The sequence below is a fragment of the Candoia aspera genome, chromosome 5, assembly GCF_035149785.1.
Source record: "Candoia aspera isolate rCanAsp1 chromosome 5, rCanAsp1.hap2, whole genome shotgun sequence".
In the NCBI taxonomy this organism is placed as follows: Eukaryota; Metazoa; Chordata; class Lepidosauria; order Squamata; family Boidae; genus Candoia; species Candoia aspera.
Window position 1 is genome coordinate 13,155,693 of NC_086157.1, and position 12,602 is coordinate 13,168,294.

Sequence of the window (12,602 nt, forward strand, 5' to 3'; positions counted from 1 at the left end):
TGAAGCTCAGCACAATGTGGCTAGGATTAAATCTGGACCGCAGCTCAAGAACTGTAGCTACTATAAACAGTAGAACCATTAAGGCTGTTTCCAAAGCTTATTCAAATCCAGTGCCTACTTTCCCCTCTAACGGTAATCGGGCCTTTCATTTCTCACGCTTGCTCATATGTTACAGGTGCCTATTTGCATTTTTCACATTTCTCTTTTGGGAATTTGCAGCTACTAGCAAAACCTTGACAGGTTTGTTGCACCAAGACATGCTTTACATACAGATGAAAGTCACATCCTGCATTAAAGCTTGCCCCCCAAAGCTCAGAAATGTGAACCCACATACTCTTAGAATTCTTGCTATCAGTAGAAGCTCAGGAAGGACACGAAACTCAAGAAGGACACTTTTTTCCAGCTATGGCCAAGTTGCAATCTAGGCTGGACAAGGATAGCATGGTCAGAGGGATCCATGTATTGGTAACCTGAGGATGTGCATTGTACATGGAGCTGGCTTTCAAAACTGGCCTAGAAGCTGCAGTTGATGCAGAATGGTGCAGCTGTGGGGTTGCTGATGATGACAGGCTCCCAGGAACACATTACAGTGTTTTGAAAACTACCCTGCTGGTCTGCTGAGCCAAATCCAAGAAGCTTACGTTGACGTATAAATGGCACAAGATCTGGATAGTACTGGATGGCTTATCTTCATTAGTCTGATTGTTAAGATCCGATGGGGAGATCCATAAATGGAGCTGCATTTAGTATGGGACAATCTGAGAGGGGACCTTTTGGAGAGATGCCCCACCTACAGAATTCCCTGGTCAGTGACAGCTGGCTGCAAGATGGATAAACTTTTCCACCAGCTGAAAACGTGTCTGTTCACTCAGGCTTGAAACTTCATCTATACGCTTGTCTCATTATTCTTGTTTTCCTGGTTTGTAAGCTGTTGTAATTTTCTGTGCGTATGGCTTTGGGTGTTGTACTTTTGTAACTTTATGGCCTTCATATTATTTTGTACACTTCTATATTATCACAATGAAATGTAGGTGATAAATGTGGTAAGTAAATAATATAACAGTAAATAACATCAGTGACCTGATGTCAGCCTTGTGAGGTAGCCCAGACAGGAAACACAAACAGATGAGCTAATACTACTTTTTTGTAAGGTTAGTTTAACAGAATCTTGCAAGTCTGAAAGTCCTTCTCTCCCCCCGTCTCCTTTACACTCTGAGAAACTAGGGAGGGTCTCTTCTGAGCTTCTTGCCCTTCCCACTTTCCTGCTACAGGCTCAGCTGCCTTTTATCTGACTGTTCCCTTGGCTGTGTCTCTTTGCTCTGTCTCCCAAGGTCATTCCCACATAACCATTACACCTGGTTTTCTCCATATGAAGAAGAAAAGGGATGATTGGACAGCCTTTCCTTCTTTTGCAGATAGATGGCCATCAATAGCCCTTTCCCCAGCCAATTCTGTGTCTGCACTTTCTTCCTCCCTCTGTGTAGAGCAGGAAAAGGCATGGTCTCCATCAGTGTCTGCAAGATGGGAGGGCCTCAGGGAAGGCTGGAGAGGCAGACCTTTGGCCTGGGCTCAGTTCCCTTCCTATCTTCAGCCTGATGCCTTTTCCCTTCCATCCTTAGAATTTAGTGGCCACTGAACACAGGAGTTGGTGGTGGCTTCCAAGAAAATTCATCTTATTTCTCTTCAAGGCATGTCAGGGACCAATGCTTTCATCAAAATGATGAAAGTCACATTGTCCCACCATAGCACAGACTCCTCCCCCTTCGCACTTGCATGTACAAAAAGGCAGAGCTTACAACGTGACACTGTTTATCATCTGCCACCCCCTGATCCTCTCTGGATGTCTCCAGCCAAGGGTGTCCTCAGGGAGGGGATCAAAAGAGTCAAGATGGTAGCCACAACCATGAGATTGAAGCCCTGCCATGACATTTATAAAAAGAAGCAGGGCTTCAGTAACATGCTTGCAGCCATCTTGACTTTTTGATACACCCCCTGGATGTCCCTGGGCTGCGCCAAAGGCATATTCCCCATTCCTTCAAAATAAGAGGGATGGTAGCTATTATCACGCCCTGGTACATCTCTTGACACAATATCCAGAAAACAGGATAATTCACTGCCCCCCATCATCAGCAAAAACATCCAGGCCCAGCATTCCCTAAAACACCTCAGCAAAAGAAAGAAAAGAGTCCATATAGTTCTGTCACTGGATTCAGTTGTCAGCTACATGTACTCCAGTATAAATTGATTCGTTGATTTATAGCAAAGAATTTGCGTAGTTTTGCTGATGGAGACTAAAGGTGCATTTGAGGAATAGGAAAAGAGACATCAAAAGACTACAGTATTAGCACTCCCAAGACTGGAAGTTGTGAGGAGATTTATCTGCATGCCACATTGAAGCTATAGTGGAACATCCCTGATGTTCAACCCTATGTAAACTGAAGCCTTTATTTTCCATAACTTAATCTTATTCCTGGATTAATCCTGGAGACGGTCCAGGGGAAAGCGGTTTGCACTAACAGGCTTGAGACCACTTTTTCAAGGATGGAGGTTGACTTGGTTTCCCAGCCGCAGGGCCACCTCCTTCAGTGCTGAAAGAGGAGATCAGGACTGAAAGCAACGGGGCAGCTGGGCATGAAATCAGTTACAACCCACATTAGCCTTGTCTTTGTGGAGTTACGCCTGTGGGTCAGTCTGAGCTGGAAAAAAGCTGCTGTTCCTCTTCTGAGACCAAAAGCTTTTCTGTAATTCAGTCCGTTGTAAATGAGACTCCACACAACACAGACTCCTTGTCTTGGGGATTCTCTCAGGGACTATGGAAAGGTTCTTACGAAGCCTACTTAAAACTCACATAGCTCCTCAGTCCAATTCACCAAGCAAGATTTATGAGTTCCACCATAATGGGTACAAATACCTATTAAGGGATCATAAGTATGTAATTCTACTTAAAAATGAAAAAGTTATTGCTAGATCAGACCATGGCCTACCACATTCTGTTTCTTCCGTGATTCCTTTAGAACAGCTCACGTTATGTCAGGGGACAGCAACTTTTCTATATATAGAGAATGAATACAGGGTATACATATATATATTCATTCACCATCTCAGTGTGGTGCCTGGTGGTAATGCTTCCTCAGGGGATAGAAATGTCAGCCCTCCTCTTTCAAATTATTTATTTATGTATTTATTTTAAAGTAAAATACATGCATTAAGTCTGTCAGTGGCATGATTCACTTGTTTTCACATTCCAAGAGAGAAAGAAATGTTAAATGGACATTTGCACTGCTGTTATTTATCAGTCTGAGACCAAATTTCAGCAGAGGAATCCTTGGCATGTCCAAGGGCTTCTGAAACAGGACTGGAAGCCAGATGCAGCGTGTCCCCAGCCCTTCCCTCTGCCCCTCCAGACCGGGGAGTCTTGTAAAATTCACCCCCCTTCCTGCCCAGAGCTGCCCCTGTTGAAGCAGGGTAGTTTGGTGGCTGAAATGGCAATTTCTGTCCTAACGAAGTTCGGTGGAGGGATCTTGGACTCAGTCATTAACTGAAGCCATACTGTAGTTCATTATGAATACTCATTGTTACTGATTTTAAAGTATTTTTCCCCATTTTAACATTTCTTAACTCTTTCTGGACATGTTACCATGTTACTGCTGCCACAGATTACAAGGGTTGGATAACGCTGCCCTGTCTGCATCTAACTACCAAAAAGGGGCAGATGTTCACTGCTCTGTATAGGACCCATCCTTTGTCTCCCTTGTCTTAAACTGTGGCAAAAGAGCATATAGGCTTACAGGTTCGTCATCAAGCAAGAAGAAATAAATCCAAGATTCAATCAGATGTGTGGCAGTGAGGTCTTATTTTAGGTAAAGGTCTTGGAGTGAAGGAATGTCTTACTGCTTGGTGCTGCGTGTTGATTATATCTGGGATACTGGGACAGAGGAGCAAAATCTGATCCCCAGTTCCGAAACTCGGAAGGCTAGCTGTAATCCAGATCTTACTCCACCTGCTCTACAGTCTTCCACATGGTCTAAAAAAGTGCTCCAGAATTTCCCTGATAGCAGTGGATTCTGACCCTGCTTTGCAAATATTTCCACTCCATTGGAGCTATGATTTCTCTCAGATTGGTATTCAAACATGTGCTTTTCTCTACAGTTTAAAATTGCCTATAACTGGACCAGATTCTGCTGTTTCTTCTGGCTCCTACTTAGAGATGTGTGTTACAGGGTCTGCCCACTCCAGCTGCTTGTGATCATTCTGGTACCAGGTGGTTTTGTGTGTTTCTTTTTTCTTCTGCTTCAGGTAGCCCACTGTGCTCCTGCTGTGTTCCTGACCACATGGGTCTCTCCTTCCTCCCCACATATGGCTGTCAGAGCAATCGCACAGCCAGTGTGGCAGCTTTGCGCATGAAGGCACGGGAGCACTCTGAAGCTGTGTTGCAGTCGGCTAACCTTCTGGCCGCCAGCAGCCCCAGCCCCACTCCGGCTGCAGGGCCAAAGCCAGGCTCAGAGAATGTCTTGGACAACAAGCCTGCCTTGACCGTGGAACACAATGAAAGTGAGAAGAGTGTGTGAGACCCCACCTTCTACTGTACATCACAGTGACCCCTAACACCCCCCAAAGCCAAACTGAAATTCAACTCCCTGGGTTGTTCTGCAACTGGAAGAAGACTTGATTGCTGCAGATTAGTGAGATGCAGGCCCACCCTTTTTTCGGCCACCTCTTATTCACGGCTTCCCTTCCCTCTGGATTTCCTCAGGTTCCTTGTTGCTCTCACTAGATCTGTTGGCACCTTCTGCCACTGGTTCAATTTTAAGTGGAATTAGATCAGGGAATCTTGCCTGTGGAAGAAGATGACGGGCGTATCCCAATGCCTCTTTTACAGGTAGTGCCCATGAGCCTCTTGCATTAAGAAAAGCTGCTGTGATAAAAATAATAAAAATATGCTGGCATTTCAGATTGCAGGTCCTGAGATTATGAGAACATTATTACCACGGTTTAGGAGACTTGAATGCGTTGATCGACCCAGGCATTTCTGGGCAACAATCTGTAATGTGCAGAAAGGAAAGCAAGTCACATACCTCCTAATGGGCTTAGCCCTATTGTACTGATGATACTGAACTACTGCCTGTGCACAGGAGAGGAGGAGGACACACTTCAGGAAACATACCGAGTCTGAATTACAGGAATCAGAGTTACTTCCATGAAACCATCTCCCTTCCTTCTGGAACGCAGAATGACACGGACATCAGTGGTGGTATGTAGGAAGTATCTGCCAGTGAACGTTGGCTGACGATCCCAGCCAGTCCATCTATGGTATAATCTTTTTGAAAGGATTGGGGGGGGGGATTATTTTTTAAGTTTGCAACATTTGGAAAAATGAACACCATAGACCAGATTGTGAATTATATGTAATTTTGGATCATTAAGCAGCAAAATTCTGTAGACATATTTTCAGAAATAAGTTTCACTGAATTCAGTGGAGTTTTCTTCTAAGTAAGTGGCTATAGGATTACAACATAAAGTGTTTTGCAAATGAATCGATTCTCAAATCAGCTCTTTCACAAAGAGGCATTGCTTTGCTCTCCTATTCTATGTGCTTCCCATACTAAAAAATCCTTTTCATTTCAATCTGATTCCTCCTGCTGCAGCAAACTACATTTTACACTAACATAGAAGGTTCTGCCTCAAGATCACACTGATTTGAGAGGCTTAAGACAAACATCTTCTTGTCTACAGAGCAGGAGGAAGAAAAGCCACTAAAACAACCATCTTCAACCAAAGTTTGATTCATGATTGTAATTAATTAGATCCTGTGGTGCTGCAGTCTTTCCAGATCAGATCCCTGCATTGTCCTAAGTCCTCTGGGTGTCTCCTGAGACCGGCTGTGCTTACGTTCCCCTTTTTGCAGGGGCCGTCTGTTAATGTGAAGGCGTGACTTCTCTCCTGCCCTGGCAAAGATTTGTTGGTGTTTGGAGTAGCTATTCAAGACCTTGTGTTCACTTATGGAGATATGGTGGCTTGGCATCTTAGCTATCCATCACAAATATATTTAGCACCCTTCTAATTCCTATGGCAATTTTGGTACAGGAACCAAAAGTATGACTTCTGAAGACAAAAGTCCCTCTGAGTTCAGCAAGACTTGCTATAGGCATCTTTAATGTATAGAACTAAGGCCTAAATATATAAACCAGAGATGAAGAGACTCTAAAGAATTGAGGTTTCTGGTCATGGAAAAAGACACACGCAGTTCCCCAACTGACATGACACCTGCATTTCTTAAATGGCTTGGTGATCAAGATCAAATACGCACCAACCACACGCATAGAGCATTTCTCTGGAACGAAGACAGAGGCGTCATTTTGAGCTGTCGTCTTTAGAATGATGGTGAACGCTCACGCAGTGCCATGTTTTTCCAGAGGATGCAGCCAGTGCCATCCTTTCCACACCCCCCCCCAAAAATGACAAAATGGTTATTCTCTGTAAAACCAATCCAGATAGACCTTTATTTTTGTCCCTTTGATCCGCTTGCATTCGCAAACGAGAACAGGCAGTTTTAGAAAACAGCACCTCCTGCATTTGGACGTAGCCAAGAGTCCACCACCTCTTCGCCTTGAGCCGCGCCGCATTTATCTGAAGTGCAGCAAGGGTAGCTGTTCCTGCCAACAAGGCTGCACAGGCGTCCTGGGAAGAAAAAGAACCCCAGCCTCCTTTCCTGACCATCCCAATCACCATTTCGAGATGTTTGTTTCTATCCTCCTATTTCCAAAAGTTCCACCATCGAAATGGTGTGCCAAACATAAGCGATTCCGCTCCCGTTGCAGCATAATTACCGATCACTCAGGTGAATTTGCCCCTTACATATACTAACTCTTCATCCTAATGGTTTGATTAAACTCATTTTTCCACCAGAAAGGTACATAAATAAGTGAACTGTTGAGCAAATTAAGAACACTTAACAGCATTGCATCTGAAAAGTAGTTATGCTGATTAAATTTTCTGTCCTTGAGGATTTTCAGGAAATTACTTTTGATCGTCAATAACACAATTAAGTAAACTACACACACATTAGCATGAATAATTGATAAGAAATTATGTATTACCACGAAGCACTGATTTAATAATTCATGGCGCGACACTCTAGTGACTGTGCAAAACTGGAGGCCATCACAAAGTCTGCCTGATGTAGTTGGAAAATCTGCCTGGCAGTTTCGGTGTATAATAATAAGAAATACTCTGCATGATGTATTTTCTGTTGGTTTAATAAAAAAAATTACATTCAGAAAAAAAGGACCCCAAAGATAATTCTGTATTAATTGTAAGTCTGTTTTTCTTTCCTATTTAGTACTGGTCTGGCTGATTTCATGCAGGCATATGTGCGTATGCGTGTACATGCTTCTGCGCGCACACAGCTTGTGTCACAGCCCTTCAAAGCCGTTCTAATGTAATTCTGAAAATATCATTGACATACACCACTTTAATGATGGAACTCGTGCAGAATCTCAGCTATAGTACTGCAAATGAAACATTGCACAAAGAGGAGAAATATCAATGATAAATTGATACAGGCATATTTTAGTTTCAATTTCTGACAAACTATTAATGCAGGAAGGTGAATTGGAAAATCTTCAGCCTCCCCAAATGAATTCCCTGCTCTGGACATTGATTCACCCAGTCCTTTGCTATTTGCTATAATTGACACTAATTTTCCAAGATCTCAGGCAGTGATTTATTTTCCAACTTTCCTCTCTGGGATCCTGGAAGCAACTGAAGAACCCAAATCATCTTGTCTGACTAAGCTACCACGATGGTGGGGTGAGTGTGTGTGTGTGTGTTTGGCCATTATGAAGATGGGAAGGAGGGGCTGATGGTTCAACTGACTGCCATTAGGTTGGTCCAGGTTAAAAACAATTGCTTCCGTGTTCTTTTGAGCAGAAGTAAGTATTTTATTATCAATCATTCAATAATGCAGTACTTAACTTGGGGGAATTAATTCTTCCAATTCTGTGAGTATACTGGCACTGTTGCTTGCTAGGCCTAGGGATGCACATTAAATAGAGCTTTTCCTTTTCCTGTTTTGCCCTTAAGGCTTCTCCTTCCACTTTACCCCCCACCCCTCCATATAGGGTACATTCCTCCCATGAAAACCTTGCTGAATAAAATGAGTGGGAGAGCTCAGGGAAGAAAGTGCCAAGATTTGATGGTCAAAAGGGGGAGGGGGTGTGACTTCTAAGAGGAGGCTGGGTGTAAGTACCATGCCTGCTTCTCCTGAGGGAGACCACCTGCCACCAGCAGAATGGTCTAGTGCTTGGTGAGGAACCTCCACCCTATACCAGCAAAGGAGAGGTGATGTTGGTTGAGTATCAAGATAACTTCAAGCGTAAAAGAAGAGTTCTTCATTGAGCGGGGGGGGGGGGGAGTGCACAACTCATGATTACTCTTTGGTTCTTTGTGCTACTGACTACCAAGGATGATATTTTTGTGCTTCCCAGGATGGGGCCGCTCTTCTGGGTTCCCTTCCTCCTTCCCATCCTACAAGGTAGAAACTGCAACTCTTTTTTGTTTGTTTTCTGCAGCCAGACAGGAAAAACGGTAAATTTTTAAATGTTTGCAGTGAGGAAAGCAGCCCACATTCCTGAACATGGAACAGGCAAATCATTTAGTTTTTTTTTTTCTTTTTTAATGCTGAACAGCCCAATAATGGAAATCCCAAATAAAAAGAGTAAGTATAGCAGGTACTCAATATAATGTTCAATAAGGAAGGCAAAACACTAACATTTAACAAAGAAAAGACAAAGTTCCTGTTTTGATCCAGTCTTCTCCAACAGAACAACTACATTTTTCCACTAGGAAATTGCAAAAGGCAGTTTGAAGACCGAGATTGATAGAAATAAGGTATCTGAGTCTTCTGATTCCAAAGCTGAAGAGCTTGACCAGACAGATCCTCAGCCTGCACCACAGGAATTACCCGAAGAGGCTGCACCTGTGGAGATAGAGGCACAGGCTCTGAGTCAGCTGATCCAGAGCCTGAGTCAGGCCGGGTCCTGATTACATAGGCAAGAGCAAAGGAAATCAACCCATCTCCTTGAAAGAAGGAAGCATGACTCAGCCAATTGGTCAAGTGGGTAGGAAGGGTTATACAGAAGAGATGGCTTTTGTCACTAGCTTGTTGTGGCAAATGATGTGCCACTTGCCTGCATCTGACCTCGTCTGTCTCACTGCTTGGGATTACCTGGCTGAACTTTGGCCTGGAAGCAGATTGGATCATTCCTAATCTAGTGGTTTGTCTTATGGGCTATCTGAAAAGTATCTGAATCTAATCCTACAGCAACTGGACACAGGTATGACCAGGGTAGTGTGGATTGGCAGAATGACTTCTGGACTCTGCTGCTGTTAATGTACCCCAATGTCATTTTAGTAGTTGCATAAAACTGCTGGTTCATGTTTAAGCTGTGGTTGACAGAGGCATCCAGATTCTTTTCACATGTATTACTGTATTACTGCTAAACCAGGTCTTCCCCAACCTAGAGTTAAATGCAGAGCTTTACATTTCACCCTGTTGAATTCCACTCTATTCACTCCAATCCACTACCTAGGACTCTCTGGATCTCTTTGAATCATCTTTCTCTCCTCTACCCAGCCTGCCACGCATTCAGCTCTGGTCACCTACACACTTTGTAAATCTCCCCTCAGCATTCTCATCCCTGTCATCGATAAAAGTGTTGAACAGCATAGGACTCTAGACAAAACCATGCAGCACTCAATACTTCCCTCCAGGCTGAAGTGGAACCATAAATGAGCATCCTTTGGGTGCCCTCATTCAGCCAACTGGGTGTCCATCTAAGATTAGGAGGCTAGATAGTTTCAGTCTAGGATGCAGTAATCTGGATTACTGCACTGAGCAAGAAATTAGCATTGATAACCTAACTGGCCCCTTCAAAAATCTATGATTCTATTTGTTTAGCGACCGTTAGAAGTTACAGTGGTGCTGAAAAAAGTGAAAACCAATCCTCACACTTAAAATTGCAGCCACCCTGCGGTCACATGATCAAAATTCAGGCACCTGGCAACCAGCATGTGTTTATGATGATTACACAGTCCCGGGGTCACACGATTGCCATTTGCAACTTTCCCAGCTGGCATCCGACAAGCAAAGTCAATGGGGGAAGCCAGATTCACTTAATGACTATGTGATTCACTTAACTGTGGTGATTTGTTAACGACCGTGGCAGAAAGGTGGTAAAATTGGGCATGATTCACTTAACAATTTGTTTAATGACAGAAGTTCTCGTCCCAATTGTCATAAGTCGAGGACTACCTGTACTTTCTCCATTAAAAAAGAGAAGGAAACTCAGTCCTCTGAAGTGGATGGTTGCTTTTTACTGCTGCAAGGAGAATCTTACCATTCAGAGCTGAGGTCCATTTTGCCAAATTACACTTTGTATCTTGAGGCTGAGGCTGATCAAACTTTAGAACATTCTAGGCTGGGACAAACTGTTCTGAAGCTTAAGATCCGTCCCTTCAAACAGAATGGATGATCTCACCTAGCCCCAGGCTATTTAGGTTCACGTGTCTGTCGAACGCCAGGCAGTACTCATGCTAACAGCCATTTTATGCTGTGTAAATATGATGAGACCTTTTCCACCCTTTCTTGTTTGCTTATGAATGTAAAATATGCTTCTTACTCTATTATTTATTTAGTTATTAATTATTATTATTAAAGTATTTATATACCACCTGTCTTATAAAATACCTCCAGGTCTCATGTCACATTAAAAATATATTAAATACAATACAAAAGCAGCCTATAAAGTACAAGAATATAATACAACCAATAAAACAATCTAGCTAGTGGGCACAAGTAATAGAACAGAACCATGATGAGCTATTAAATGCTGAAGCTGAATAGCAGTTTTCAATGCACATCTCAATTATAACCAAATTTATTTATGGATCATATATCATCTCAGAAAAAAATGGTCTTCCTGGTTGGTGTTAAAAGGATTGTCCACAGGCTAGGACAGAACCAGGAAAGCCTCTGATAATGCTTGCAGATCTTGGCAGACTGAAGTTAGAGAAGGTTCCAAGTGGAACATCCTAGGTTCATACTGGAACATTCAATCTTTTCTCAAGAGCAACTTGCAGATGTAATTGCTAGGCAGACATTGCGGCTTCAGTGTGCAGAAGCTGCAATTTATGGACAAGCACATCATTTTAATCAAGAAGCAACGTCATCAATACATGAATCACTGTTAGTGCATCTGTTCTTGTCCAGGAGCAATCATACTTACGTGCCAGTTGAAGGTGGTAACAGGTGTTTGTGGCCACTATAGCTAGAGTTTTAAAAGACTCTGAGCTGGACAGGCAACATCTTTCAGCCTTTAAAGGGAGGACACCTTCATCCTGAAAAGGATCATGCTAGATTAGACTCTACCTAGAATATAGCATCCAATTTTGGGTACCATATAGGAAGGACATTTACTAAGTGGAGGATGGCCAGAGAAGAGCAACCATGATGATAAAGGGGCCTGGAAGGAAACACTAATGAGAAACAGTTGGGGGCACTGGGAATATTTAGCTAGAGAAGAAAAGGCTGAGGGGAGAGAGGCAGCTGAATGGCTGTTGTATAAAATGTGGGGTAGACTGTCCAGTGTTATTTTAGAAGACCAGCCAAAAAAAGTTCTAAATTACAAAGAAATATATTGTAACTGGTCACCAGGAAGGATTTCCTTACAGTAAAAGCCGTTCACCAAAGAAATAGACTGCTTCAGAAGGCGGCGGACTCTTCTTCACTAGTAGACATCTTTTGGGGATACTGTAGTAGATTTCTGCACCGGCTTGGATTAGATGATCTTCAAGTTCTTTCTAATCTTTGCATTTTGTGATTCCATAAATCATTCTGGAAAGGTAGAAGGATTATGGGTGGAAGCTGTAAGTTCATTTTTGCAATAAAGAAGGAAAGGAAAAATATAATCCTTTCCATTTTCTCTTTGTGTAGAATTGTTACAAAATACATAGATTTGATACTTGGAAGTCTTCTTCTAATATAGACCAGTAGGTCAAGGAAAGGCCTTGGGAAGGCCTTTTTTTTTTTTTAAAGGATATTATTTGCTTCTTATTGGAAAGGATTTTTGATTCTTCCCTTAGAAAAATGGCTAATCAAATTATTGGGATTATGCTTCAATGTCCAAATTATAATAATACAGTATACTACAATACAATATAATAAAAATTAAAAAGTATTTTAAAAGTAAATCTGATTAAAATGCATTTCTAACTGGAAATCATCCTTGGATTATAACTTAGTAGATGGATTTGTGCCATACCCCAAATTTGGCTTTTTCTACATTCAGAGTCACCACCACAGAGCTAAAATATATTTAAATATATTAAATATAAGTCAGGATTTCTCAAGCAGGGTTCCGTGGCACCCTGGGGTTCCGTGAGAGGTCGCTAGGAGTTCCCTGGGAGATCATGATTTATCTAAAAAATTATTTCAAATTCGGGCAACTTCACGTTAAAGCTTCAGCAAAGGATCGTTACCTTGTCGTGGTGCTGGAGCTTGAGCACCTCAATGATGCCATGAGCTAAACCATGAAGGGCCACCC